At 48.9% G+C, this 14,255-nt stretch overlaps 1 protein-coding gene across 5 annotated transcripts in view; it reads right to left on the reverse strand.

Moving 5' to 3' along the window:
- The window catches only part of LOC147457218 (tRNA/rRNA methyltransferase (SpoU) family protein), a 241,074-nt gene that overhangs the window by 88,669 nt on the left and 138,150 nt on the right, over positions 1 to 14,255 (reverse strand). The gene's annotated exons all lie outside the window — the stretch shown is intronic.

Here is a 14,255-nt window from a genome sequence, read left to right on the forward strand (position 1 = left end):
TTGTCAGGATCTCATCCAGCTGGACACGAGGAGGACACGGATAGAGCCCATACAGGAGTTGGGCACAAAGATGGCTTTCTATAGAGAGCATCTGCTCCACCTCACGGGGGATGGGCTTGTGATTCGACCTGGCTATATGAACACGCATCTTTCTCATGGTTTGCGGTGTGCCATTGGCCAGATAAGCACGTCCTCACATCAGCTCGAGATTGAGACTGGCACATTCAGAGGGACACCAACAGATAGCAGGAGATGCCGCTTATGCCATCTAGAGCCAGAGACAGAGGTACAATACTTATGTCATTGCACAGTGTACTATGAGATACTAGGCCGTTTTCATTGTCTACTCAGAGAAGATTTTGCACCTCTAGCTAGGGTCATGAGTTATGAGGATCAAAGATGTCTTGGGCTATATCTACTTGAGTTAGATAGGCATAGAGTAAATTTACTGAGCAGAGCTGAAGAGAGACAACCCGAGTGACAGATCACAGATTTCTTTACACTAGATATTGTACACCAAGAAGAACAGACAGAGGAGCAGCCAACAGTGGAGAGATCTGCCCGCACTACTGGCATTCTCATAGACCAAGCACTGGAGCTAGGGAGATCTAGACGACCCCCATGGAGAAGAGGAGCTACACAGTTTCGAAGGAGGCTACAACAAAGGATTCGAGCCATACTTTTTCGTCGTCCAGAGTGCAGATGAAGATGGATCTCTATGAAGATGGATCTCTACTTCCCTCCCATATTGTCTACACACTGTACTGCTTAGAGAAGATTTTGCACCTCTAGCTAGGGTCATGAGTTATGAGGATCAAAGATGTCTTGGGCTATATCTACTTGAGTTAGATAGGCATAGAGTAAATTTACTGAGCAGAGCTGAAGAGAGACAACCCGAGTGACAGATCACAGATTTCTTTACACTAGATATTGTACACCAAGAAGAACAGACAGAGGAGCAGCCAACAGTGGAGAGATCTGCCCGCACTACTGGCATTCTCATAGACCAAGCACTGGAGCTAGGGAGATCTAGACGACCCCCATGGAGAAGAGGAGCTACACAGTTTCGAAGGAGGCTACAGCAAAGGATTCGAGCCATACTTTTTCGTCGTCCAGAGTGCAGATGAAGATGGATCTCTATGAAGATGGATCTCTACTTCCCTCCCATATTGTCTACACACTGTACTGCTTAGTTCACACATTCCACGATTTGACCTTTCACACCTATCAGCTCAGTTTTGGATTACGCAGTATTTATATTTGGTTATCCTAGTTTAAATTATTTTGTTAATCTTACTTTGTATCAGATACACCGCATTGTAACTTTCTGGTCTCATAGGTCACTTTGGCCTTTTGAAGACGTTAATATAACATTTCATCTCTCTCTCTCTCTCTCTCTCTCTCTCTCTCTCTCTCTCTCTCTCTCTCTCTCTCTCTCTCTCTCTCTCTCTCTCTCTCTGCCCCACGCTTTGTCTATTGGTCCCCCCCCCCCCCCACGCTCTCTATCTCTCTCTCTATCTCTATCTCTCTCTCTCTCTCTCTCTCCCCCCTCCAGCCTATCACGCGCCCAACCGCCCCTTTCTCTATCGAGGGTTAATCCCCCTGTCTATCGCCCCCCCCCCCGGCTGCTTCTCTCTCTCTCTCTCTACCTGTAGGTGTGAAGAAGAGTGGAGATCGGGCCCAACGCCGAAGGAAGTCAAATCGACGAGCCTCGACTGCTCTAGATGTACCCGAGGAAGAATCCCATTGCAAAATGAGGGTGTGAATGATGTCCAGCCAAATGGCAGTGAAGGTATCTGGAAGGAGCTGGGGAGCCGCACTGAGAATATGAAGACAACGAGCTCTCCAAACATTCCAGAGTGCAATGCTAGTGATGACTGAGAAGATTTCATCACGTGTCTGAGGATCCCCTTGCCAAGCAATCTGTGGTAACATAGCTGAAGTCCCTCGCAGGTAACCAGTCATGGTAAGCATAAGAGCTGGATCTGTGTCTGAGCCCTCGTAGAAAAGATGCGGTCCGGGCATCGGCATCAACGAGGAGACAGATCCCCAAGTGAGAAATCCATGCTGAACACCAGCTCTGCTAAGTAAAACGCAAACTGCTGGCCATACTGCATGAGAAGACGAGCACGACCAAAGACAGTGTGCAGGTGACTGTGGTAGGCACAAAGAACAGCGAGTACATAACGGATCATGACCCATAGAAGCTAACCAAGTCCCAACTGGAAGTCCCGCATGTGCAGTCATCCACAAGAAAAAGGAAATACGACGAGCCACATGTAAATCCCAGATGGCTGACCAAAACTGTTGTAGATAGGCATGGGAGAGACCTGAATGTAACCAGAAACGCATACAAGTGGGCTGCTCTGGGTGCTGCCTCATCAAAGCGAATCTTCCAATTCTGACTGTGTACTCAAAGAATGATACATGTGCGTCGGTGGGGTTAGAGTGAGGCCAATGCCACTCTCCTGGGTCCCAATAAAGCTGAGATAGGGCACGACCCTCCCACACCCAAAGCCTCCAAAGTGCAACATCAGCGGAAGCGAAACGGGGGTCAACACAACGACCCTTCCCGCGGGAGCCAACAACTCGTATGGCCTCCCAACGAGCGCCGCGGTATACAAGGCGCGGAGAGGTAGTAGCATATGTCAACCTAGCATCCATCCCCGTAGAGTAGTCAGTATCAACTGTGAACAGCATGGTGTCGAAACGAACTAATAAGAGAGTGCTCTGAGTAAAGAGGCCTTCCCAGCCACAATGTGGAGGCATCTGAACTGTGCCTCGCATGACTGCGTCCCAGTGTGAAGGAATGGCAGAGCCAATCTCAAGCAGTTTGTATGTTACCCCGCGACCAATGTCATAATGTTTCGCCACAAAATCTGCATCCAACATACGTTTCTCATGAAATAGCCGCATAGAGACAGCAAGGCCAGTGTCCCAAGCAGCCAAATCAATGTGAGTCCGCTCTCCAAGTTGACGGGGTGGATTAACCGAAGAATCAACAACTGCATCATTCCAAATGAGAGGCTGGCGCTCAATCTCCTCACGGCATGAGGGAGGTGAGCGGTTGAGAGCTCGTCGTATGGATACCCAAATCTGAAGGAGCGATCGGATAAAGGGTGAGAGAGTGTTGGTGCACAAGGGAGCATCCTTAAAGAGAAAACGGTACCCCGTTTGCCAAGTATAGCCATCTCTACTGCCGTGGCGCGGAGTCACTGTGGAAAGAGCAGCCTAAAGAAGCGTCTTCCAAGGTTCTTGGCCAGGAAAAAGACCCCGAACAATAAGCTTGGTAAGAAGGGCGCGGCTCTGTAATTCTCTGTAATTCTGGATCAATAATGCCAAGGCCACCCTCTGATCTAGGACGAATAATCGTGGACCAACGAACTCGAGCACGAGTATCAGTAGTCCCATCTGTGCCACTCCATAAAAAGTTCCGCACGAGTCTGCGGAGCTGAGCTATCACTCCAGAATGCAGCATCCAGCAAGAAGCCGTATACGATACTGTAGCCAGAATGACCTGGATGGCAACCAATGCACGGCCAGCCAACGACAGATGACGTGAAGACCAATGACAAAGCTTCCTGCGAATAGACTGCAGTACGGGTGCAAACTGCTACTGTGAGGAAACGTCAAATCCAACTTGAAAGCCCAAATATCTGCATGTCTCACCTGGCTGTAGCCAGGTGAAACCATCAGTTACCCCCCAAGTAGGTATGTCATCACTGCCAACCAATAACCCATAGGATTTATGCCAGTTAATGCGTGCACCACTAGCAATGCAAAGAACCTCTAGGACTCCCCGCATGGCATCAAGAGCTGCTAGCAAATAGCGCAACATCAACATAGTGTCTTCAGCAAACTCTTGATCGATAAGGTCCGGAGCTGAAGGTACTGGCATGGTCAAGCCACGAAATGCATGACTCTGAGCACGAAGAAAGTTGGACATAGTCTCTCCCACAAACAGATATAGATATGCTGCTAAAGGGCATCGCATCCCTTACGAACAGATCGGAAGAGCTCAAAACTGCGACTGACACGACCACCAATAGTAATAGCACTACTGGCAGTCCTGAAGAGAGCGGAAATGCCTGAGATCCATCTCGAAGGGAAACCCATCCTGGCTAATGATCCTTCGAGAAACTCCCACTCAACACGATCGTATGCTTTCTCGAAGTCAAGGATGAAGAAAGCTCTCTCTCTCTCTCTCTCTCTCTCTCTCTCTCTCTCTTCTCTCTCTCTCTCTCTCTCTCTCTCTCTCTCTCTCTCTCTCTCTCTCTCTCTCTCTCTCTCTCTCTCTCTCTCTCTCTCTCTCTCTCTCTCTCTCTCTCTCTCTCTCTCTCTCTCTCTCTCTCTCTCTCTCTCTCTCTCTCTCTCGCTGCACCAACGCCCTCCTCCTGCTGCACCTGCGCGGGTACCTGCTGCTGTGCTGCCCCAGGCACATTACTACTGTGCTGCGCGCTGCTGTGTCACCCCAGCTACTCAGCGCGCCCACCCCACCTGCACAGCACCCCCGTATCCGCCTGTTGCTGCCGCTGTTATACCTGCTGCTGCTGCTGAACTGCCTCTCCTTGCTGCACACGTAATCCCTCTCTTCCCCTCGCGGAGCCCCCCTCCAGCTTCCCCCTCACGCAGCCCCTACTCGCTCCCCATCACGCAGCCATCTCTCTCTCTCTCTCTCTCTCTCTCTCTCTCTCTCTCTCTCTCTCTCTCTCTCTCTCTCTCTCTCTCTCTCACACACACACACACACACACACACACACACACGGATACATACCCACACACACAATACACGCATACACACACGTACTCCCTCTCTTCCCCTTCTCCCCTCTTCTTCACAATATGAAGAGAGGGTAGCTTCGAAGACAACCATGTCTTCCCCCACCATCAAGACGCCGACATCGACAATGAAGACAACCTTCATCCTCATGAACAAGAGGCTTGCACAATTGGAGAAGGACATGAAAGAATGGTGGATGGAGAGAGAGATATGGAGGGAGGAGAAAGCCACCTTCATCAAGCTATGGAACGAAGAGAAGGAGAACATGAGAGCGGAAATCCAAAACCTCAAAGAGGAGAAGGAGAGAAGGGAACGGGAGAACGAGAAGGAGAGGGAGAGATGGAGGAAAGAGCAAGAAGAGATGAAGACACAAATCGATCTCCTTCATGCTTCCATCACATCCCTCACCCCCGAGGAAGGAGAGATTAAAGAGGAGGCTAAGGAAGCCCTCAAGGAGAAGATCACCAAAGCCCTCACCGCAAGCATTGAGGACAAATTAGAAGCCACCAAAGAAGGATGGGTCGAAGTGGTCAAAAAGAATATCAAGAAGGTAGCAAGAGAGGAAGCCCAAAAAGATGAGGTACTCATCGTACACAACCATCGAGGAGGAGAAGATGCGACAAGCTCGCCGTCTCAATGTGCGAGTGACCGGCATCAAAGAAGAAGAAGGGTCTACACCCGAGAGCGATGGGAAAGATTTATGCAAGAAAGTGGGATTCAAGGAAGAAGAGATCACTTTCTCCAAAGTTTGGAGAGCCGGCAAAGATCCAAAGAAGAGAGCTCTCATCCTCCAATTCACCTTCGAGGAGTCTCGAACTTCTTTCCTCCGAAAGAGGGTCATCTTGAGAGGGCTAGCAGGCCCCCCGATTTATCTTGATGATGACCTCACAAAGATGCAACAAGATCACCGTCGCGCGTGCATGCCTAGAGTCCACCAAGCCCGCAAAGAAGGGAAGAAGGCAGTATATCGAGATGGCAGGGTCATCATTGATGGCAAGAACATCGCATAGGGACTCGCGGCCTGTGGGACACACGAGGAGATTCATGTCACGGTTTGGAATTGCAATGGAGACCTATGGACACACCCAGAGAGACTTCAGGAGGTGATAAGAGGTCGAGACATCATTCTACTTACAAAGACACACGAGAGCCCAGAGAGAGGGTTACCACGGATACATGGATTCCAGTGGGAGTCTCTACATCGGGGATGTATGCGCCAGCACACCACTCGCGGTTCAGGAGGAGTGGCCATACTCTTTACACAGGGGCTTCAAAACAGACTACAGATTGTTGCCCGGGACCCACAGGCCCGCTACATGTGGATTCGCCTCGAGCTCTCACGAGACAGGATCGTCTACATTGCCCTTTGCTACTTTGCTCCCACAGACTCCAGATTCGCCCCTATTGAGCAGGAGTCACCGTACGCATGCCTCACGGAGGAGATTATGGAGTACTCCACACTGGGTGAAGTCTTCCTTATGGGAGACTTCAATGCTCGTACGCGCAGTGAGCAGTGTGAGGCATATGACCACGAGGACCCAGAGGCACTACACACTCTAGATGAGGAGGCTACTATGAGAGATACAGCAGACAGAGCTCCAGTCACAGCCTACGAACGACATCTACTTCGACTTGGCTCCCAGCACCCTCTCGTTATTTATAACGGGATGGCCCAGTGGCCCACCTCAGGGGGCCTGACTTGTATGCCACATGGAGTTACAGAGGGAGGGGGGAGTACAGGCGACTATATTCTGGGACCCAGGGAGGCTACACACCTTATCACATCCTTCACCATTCCATCCATACCCATCGGAGCCGACCACACATACCTCTCTTTCTCCATCACCGGGGATACCATCCCACACAGCTCCACAGCACACTCCACACACCACCATCCATTTCACACATGAGCTAGCCCCTCTTTACTCGGCCGAGCATGGCCTATGCCTCCTCCACCCATCCACACCACTCTCAGTTCTCACATCACATATCTCTTCCTCTCTCTCTCTCTCTCTCTCATTCTTCTCACTAGGCACGCATTATTCTCCACAGCTGCGTGCGGCATTGGGCGATCTAACAGAAGCTTCATACATAGACGATCAGGCTTCTAACCGCCTTCTGACTGGCAGCTTAATCGCAGCTCCAGGGCTGCAGAAACGCAGAGGGAGCAGAAGCTCGCGGTCAGATACGGAGGCGACAACAATGCAGACAGAGAAATCATACGGGTAGCCGGCGCCATGAGCGCGCGGGCAGTATCATCACACGCGTAGGCGGCAACATCATTCACTCAAGATTCAGCAAAAATTCTGAGTTCGAAATGGTGAGTGAGCCTGATACATCTCTTGAACGACAAAACATGGAAGCAATCTCCCCTGCACAAGACCCTGCAGAGGACACGGAAGCCGTCAATGTCTCACCTGTTTGCAAGTCACGAGCAAAGGCAACCTTCATGCTCACGAACAAGCGGATGGTGCAGATGGAGAGGGAAAAGAAGGAGTGGAAAACAAAGATGGAAGGATGGTGGAAGGAGAAGGCCAACCTCCTTCAAATGGTCTTTAATGAAGGCGCACAGTGCAAGAAGGAGAAAGAGAGCCTTAACGCAGAAATTCACACAATCAAAGAAGAAGTCTCAGCCCTCAAACAGAATAACCCAAACGCCGAGATACGAACACTCAAAAATGAAGTCTCTGCCCTTAAACAGGAGCTTGCTGAAAGAGTAAGCAGTGTGCTAGAGGAAGGGGAATTTCAGCCCTCGGTAATAGATGAAATCAAGGAAATCAAGGAACAAGTAAGGATGATCACAGAGAAAGAGAAACTGAGTGTGGCAAAGACATCTTCATGGGCGGAGATGATAACAAGGACACAGAAAAAGGCGGACGAGGCCGAAAAATGGATTGAGATCGCCAAGAAAGAGAAAGGTCAAGAAACTCCTCGTACACCGACGCTGATCAACATGACCCTCGAAAAGAAACAAAGAAGGCGGATGCGAGCGTTGCATGTGAGAGTGACCGGGCTTAAGGACATAAATAATGTGGAGAAAGAGGTCACAAGCCTTACATCCATGATGGGGATGGAGAAACCTTTGCACACAAAGGCATGGAGGGTAGGTAAGAAAAGTGATGGCACGGGAGAGTCTTCAGAGGGGAAGAGAAGAAGGAATTCTTGAAGAAGAGGCCTACTCTCAAAAAGATAGGTATTTTCCTTGGGGATGACCTGACTCTCTCACAGCTCGCACATATGAGAGAGGTAAATCCAGAGATTACAGCGGCAAGGGAGAAGGGAAACATAGCCTTTTACAGAGATGGACGGGTGGTGATTTTAGAGCGACGCATTGCATGACGGTGCGAGACCTATGGGACCACACTGAAGATGGCTCGGGGAATTGTAATGGGTCTATGGGACTGGACGTGGGTGCATTTTAGGACAGTTTCAGAGACAAGATATTGTATTCTTCTCAGAGACTCATCAAGCCCCTGGACAGGTAATGCCACAGGTGATGGGTTACAGATGGGAGACGGCTCACAGGACAAATGCGAGATCTGAGCATGGGAGCACAGGTTCAGGAGCAGCAGCAGTGCTATTTAGAGAGGAACTACAACCATTACTACATATTGTACGAAGAGATGATCATGCTAGATATATGTGGGTGAGACTGAGAGCTGACATAGGTTGATATATATATATTGCCATATGTTACTTTCCTCCCAGTACATCCATGTACGCTGCATCCAGAGGGCAGTCACCTTTCTCTATTCTAGATGATGACATATGGGAGTTTTCTAGGGATGGTGATATCATTCTCCTAGGGGACTTTAATGCCCGAATGGGCAACTCGCAGACAGTCTTCTACGACACTTCAGATGAGATGCTCAGAGAGATGGATGTGGGTGAGCTTGGACTGGACAGATGCTCAGATGATAGAGAGCAGACGGAATATGGAAGATACCTCATGAAAATGACGACTACACATGGATTAGCCACACTTCATGGCTTACAGCGATTTCCCGAAGCAGCCGGTTTCACATGCTTTCCACACAGACATGGGGCAAGTACACTGGATTATGTTATCACACAACCAAGCTTTGTCCCGTGCATTCAGGATTTCACAGTGGGAGCCAGGCCAGTGGCCATAGCAGTAGATCATGCTCTCTTGACACTGTCCGTTAAATTTCAGTATAGTACAACCCAGACACCACGAGGCAGGTCACACATCCGCTATACATTTACACCAGAGACTGATTTCGTTTATACAGAGGAGATCTGTGACCGTCTATTGGAAGGCACAGCTGGCACAAATGGTACAAGCCTCTCAATGGAGGAGTGCACCAAACTACTGACTAAGACATTGCATGGGGCTGCATCAATGGCACACCCACACACTCAGCCGGGTAAGAGACGACATTCTGGGAGCATGCCCCAGAATAGTTGGTATGATGAGGAATGTAGAGAGATGAAATCCCAGCTTCAGAGAGATCTTCTGTTAGGAGTCATCACTTACAGACAGTCTTGGATTGCTGTCCGACGCCTTGTGTGACGGAAGAAGCGAGCTTACCTACCTCAGATGGAGCGAGACGTATATCAGATTTTCTTGAGTAGGGACTCAAGAGAGGCATGGCGACTCTTCCATGAGCTTTCTCCCCCCCCCCCCCCCCCCCCGTGATTACTTCACCTGATGTGTGGGGCCAATATGCGACATTGTTATATACGGTTCCGGGACAGGAACCCCTTCCTGACCCTACCAAGTCTTGCCCAGCTACAAGCACTTTCTTTACAGGATGAGGACCGGGAAGGCATATGATCATGACGGTCTAGTAGCGGAGCACTTTATACATGCCAAGGATATGCTGATGGAGGTTCTCGCAGTGTTGTTCAATCGTGCCATGTGTGAGGGATTACATGAGACCTGGAGGTTGTCTAATATTGCGCCCATCCTCAAGGCTGGTGACCCTACAGAGCCAGGGAATTACCGCACTATTATGGTTGGACACACAATGGCACGATTGTATGCATTTATTCTGGAGCAACACTTGAGTAGATGGGTAGAGGGCGAGGATGTACGAGCAAAGGGTCACTGAGGAGGGCAGAGCACATGGGAGACGGATCTATTGTAGCTTTGTGGATCTTCGCAAAGCATTTGACATGGTACCAAGGGCTCGATTGATGCGCAGACTACAAGAGATGGGGGTGCCCATAGAGGTAATTTGGGGGATAATGGCTTTGTACAGATCAGTGGCGGGACATGTACACACCCCGGAAGCGGTATCTGATTTAGTTCACTCTACTATTGGAGTGAAACAGGGTTGCCCATTGTCTCCTACTCTATTTGGTATGTATGTTGATGAGGTGTCTGATTACATTGACAAAAAGGGTGACAGGGGTGCCCGGCTGGCAGGGACGTGGATCCCATTGTTGCTTTATGTTGATGATATTGTGCTGATATCTGACTCACGAGAAGGTATGCAACAACATTTGGATGCACTACGCAGTTTTGCAGAGGATAGTGGACTGGATGTAAACCTAGGTAAAACAAAGGTTATGGTGTTTAACACCACACCGCAATGGGTCAGGAGATCAGTACCTACTTTCAAATATGGTCAAGAGATTGTGGAGTATACAAATGCATACACTTACCTGGGGTAGTCTTCACTGTGCCAAGATTTTCTTTGAGAAGAGCAGCAGAGACTAGACTAACTAGACCCGGTGCGGCTCTGGGAGGAATGGAGAGGATGTGTTCACAAGTTCAATTCCAGGAACCTAGGACAAAGTTATGGCTCTTTGATACTTTGGTTGCCTTTACTATGTTATATGGGGTGCAGGTTTGGCGACCTTGTATAGGCCAGGATGGGTGGAGGCGTATGGAGAAGCCCCTGGTATCTATGATCTCTCGGCTGATTACAGTCAATGTCTGTACCGCATGATATCATTCGAGCGGAATTAGCTGCCCCCCCTGTGGAGATCGAGGCGCTCACCAGATCAGTCTCCTTTGTACACAGTCTGTGGGATACAACCAGAGACAGATATGCCAGGGTGGCTCTAGAGTCGTCCAGACAATTAGCTCTTAATGGGGATACATCATAGTGGTATGCTCAGATGGCATCATGGTATGCTCAGATGGATCATTCGTCAGGATTTGATCCAGCTAGACACGAGGAGGACATGGATAGAGCCGTTACAAGAGTTGGGCACAAAGATGGCCTTCTATAGAGAGCACCTTCTCCACCTCACGGGGGATGGGTTTGTGATTCGACCTAGCTATATCGACACGCATCTTTCGCACGTCCTCACATCGGCTCGAGATTGAGACTGGCAGATTCAGAAGGACACCAGCAAATAACAGAATATGCCGCTTATGCCATCTAGAGCCAGAGACAGAAGTACACTACATATGTCATTGCACAGTGTACTATGAGATACGAGGTCGTTTTCACTGTCTATTCAGAGAAGGTTTTGGACCTCTATCTAGGGTAATAAGTTATGAGGATCAAAGATGTCTTGGGCTTTATCTACTTGAGATACACAAGCATAGAGAAACCTTACTGAGGAGAGTTGAAGAAAGACATCCCCAGAGACAGATCACAGATTTGTTTACACTGGATACTATACACCCAAAAGAACAGACAGAGGAGCAACCAACGACGGTGGAGAGGTCTACCTGTACTACTGGCATTCTCATAGACCGAGCATTTTAGCTAGGGAGATCTAGACGACCCCGAGGGAGGAGAGGAGCTACACAATTTCGAAGGAGACTATGGCAAAGGATTCAAGCCATACTCTTGCGTCGTCCAGAGTGCTGATGAAGATGGATCTCTACTCCCCTCCCATATTGTCTTCACATTGTAATGCTTAGTTTAGGATCCCGCCGTATTTATATTTTGTTATCCTAGTTTAATTTATTTTGTTAATCTGACTTTGTATCAGATACACCGCATTGTAACTTTCTGGTCTCATAGGTCACTTTGGCCTTTTGAAGACGTTATTATAACATTTCATTTCATTTCTCTCTCTCTCTCTCAGAGCCATTGAGAGGATGAGGACCAGCAGGGCCTAGATGGAGCGAGACTTGTATCAGTTGTTCTTGAATAGAGACTCAAGAGCGGCATGGCGATTCTTTCATGAGCACTCCCCTCCCCCAATGATTACTTCTCTTGATGTGTGGGGCTAGTATGTCTCATCGTTATACACGGTTCCTGGACAGGACCCCCTCCCACATCCTACAGAGCCATGCCCACCTACCAACACCTTCTTTTCCACTGAGATGGCAAAGAGAGCCATTGACAAGATGAGGGCCAGTAGGGCATATGATCATGATGGTCTAGTAGCAGAGCACTTTATACATGTTAGAGATATGCTTGTAGAGGTTCTTGCAATGTTGTTCGATCATGCCTTGTGTGAGGGGTTACCTAAGACTTGGAGGTTGTCTACTATTGTGCCTATCTTCAAAGCAGGTGATCCTACAAAGCTTGGGAATTACCGCACTATTATGGTTGGGCATACATTGGCACAGTTGTATGCATCCGTTCTTGAGCAGCAGTTGAGTAATTGGGCAGAGGGTGAGGGTGTACGAGCAAAGGGCCAAGCCGGTTTCAAGAGGGGTTTCTCCACTCTTGATCCTATTCTGACACTCAAAGCCATCATTGAGGAGGGCAAGTCACATGGGAGACGGAATTATTGTAGCTTTGTGGATTTCCGCAAAGCATTTGAGATGGTATTGCGAGCTCGATTGATGCGCAGACTGCAGGAAATGGGGTGGCCCATAGTGGGGATTATGGCTCTATACAAATCAGTGATGGGATATGTACGCACCTCAAAGGGGATATCTGATTTAGTTCACTCCACCATTGGGTTGAGACAGGGTTGCCCATTGTCTCCTACTCTACTTGGTATGTATGTTGATGAGGTGTCCGATTACATTGACAGAGAGGGTGATAGAGGTGCCCAGCTGGCAGGGACGACGATCCCATTGTTGTTATATGCTGATGATATTGTGTTGATATCTGACTCACCAGAGGGTATGCACCAAGGATAGTGGATTGTCTGTAAACCTTGGTAAAACCAAAGTTGTGGTGTTTAACACCACACCACAGTGGATCAGGAGATCAGCACCGACTCACATATGATCAGGAGATTGTAGACTATACAGATGCATACACTTACCTTGGGGTTGTCTTCACTGGACCAAGGTTTTCTTTGGGGAGAGCAGCAGAGACTAGACTGACTAGAGCTTATGTGGCCTTGGGAGGCTTGGAGAGGATGTGTAACCTTGGACAAAGTTATGGCTCTTTGATACTTTAGTAGCCTGAGCTATGATGTATGCGGTGCAGATATGGGGACCTTTTGTAGGCCAAGATGGTTGGAGACGTATGGAGAGGCCCTTGGTATCTATGATCTCTCAACTGATCAGAGCCAACACCTCCGTACCCCACGCTTTCATTCGAGCAGAGCTAGCTGCCCCTCCTATGGAGATTGAGTCACTTACGAGATCAGTCTCTTTTGTGCACAACTTGTGGGATACTACTAGAGACAGATATGCTAGACTGGCCCTTGAGTTTTCCAGATAGTTAGCTCTTCAAGGGGGACACTTCATGCTGGTATGCACAGATGACATCATGGTTTCAAATGCACGGCTTCACCATGGACAGACTGTCCCCCTTTCCAGTACTCTCTTCAGACACCCTCGATGTCTCTTACACGGGTGGAGATTACTAGACTCATTCGTCAGGACCTGATCCAGCGAGATAACAGGAGGACATGGATAAAGCCGCCACAAGAGTTGGGCACGAAGATGGATTTCTATAGAGAGCATCTTCTCCACCTCAGAGGAGATGGGTTTGTGATTCGACCCAGCTACATGGATACACGTATGTCTCATGGTTTGCGGTGTGCCATTGGTCAGATACGCACATCCTCGCATCAGCTGGAGATTGGGACTGGTAGATTCAGAGGGATACCAACAGACAACTTATGCCAGGTAGAGCCAGAGACAGAGCTACATTACATTTGTCATTGCAAAGTGTACTATGAGATTCAGGGCCGTTTCCACTGCTTATTCAGAGAGGGTTTCGGTCCTTCCTCTAGGGTCATGAGTTATGAGGATCAGAGATGGCTTGGCTGTATCTACTTGAGTTACACAGATATATAGACTATTTGTTGGGGAGAGCTAGAGAGAGACAGTCCCAGAGACGGATTACAGATTTCTTTTCAGTAGATATGGGACAGCCAGAGGAGCAGCCATCACTGGAGAGCTCGGCCCACGCTTATTCAACCACTACCGGCACTCTCATCGACTGAGCACTGGACCTACGGAAATCCAGACAGCCACGATTGAGGAGAGGGGCTACACAACATCGACGGAGACTACAGCAAAGAATTCGAGCCATACAGTGCAGATGACGGATGTATTCTAGTAGTAGTAGTATTTTTGTTCTAGTCTTTTTGCACATCTCTCTCTCTCTCTCTCTCTCTCTCTCTCTCTCTC

The sequence above is a fragment of the Adiantum capillus-veneris genome, chromosome 5 (assembly GCF_014529385.1).
Source record: "Adiantum capillus-veneris isolate H3 chromosome 5, ASM1452938v2, whole genome shotgun sequence".
NCBI classification, from domain to species: Eukaryota; Viridiplantae; Streptophyta; class Polypodiopsida; order Polypodiales; family Pteridaceae; genus Adiantum; species Adiantum capillus-veneris.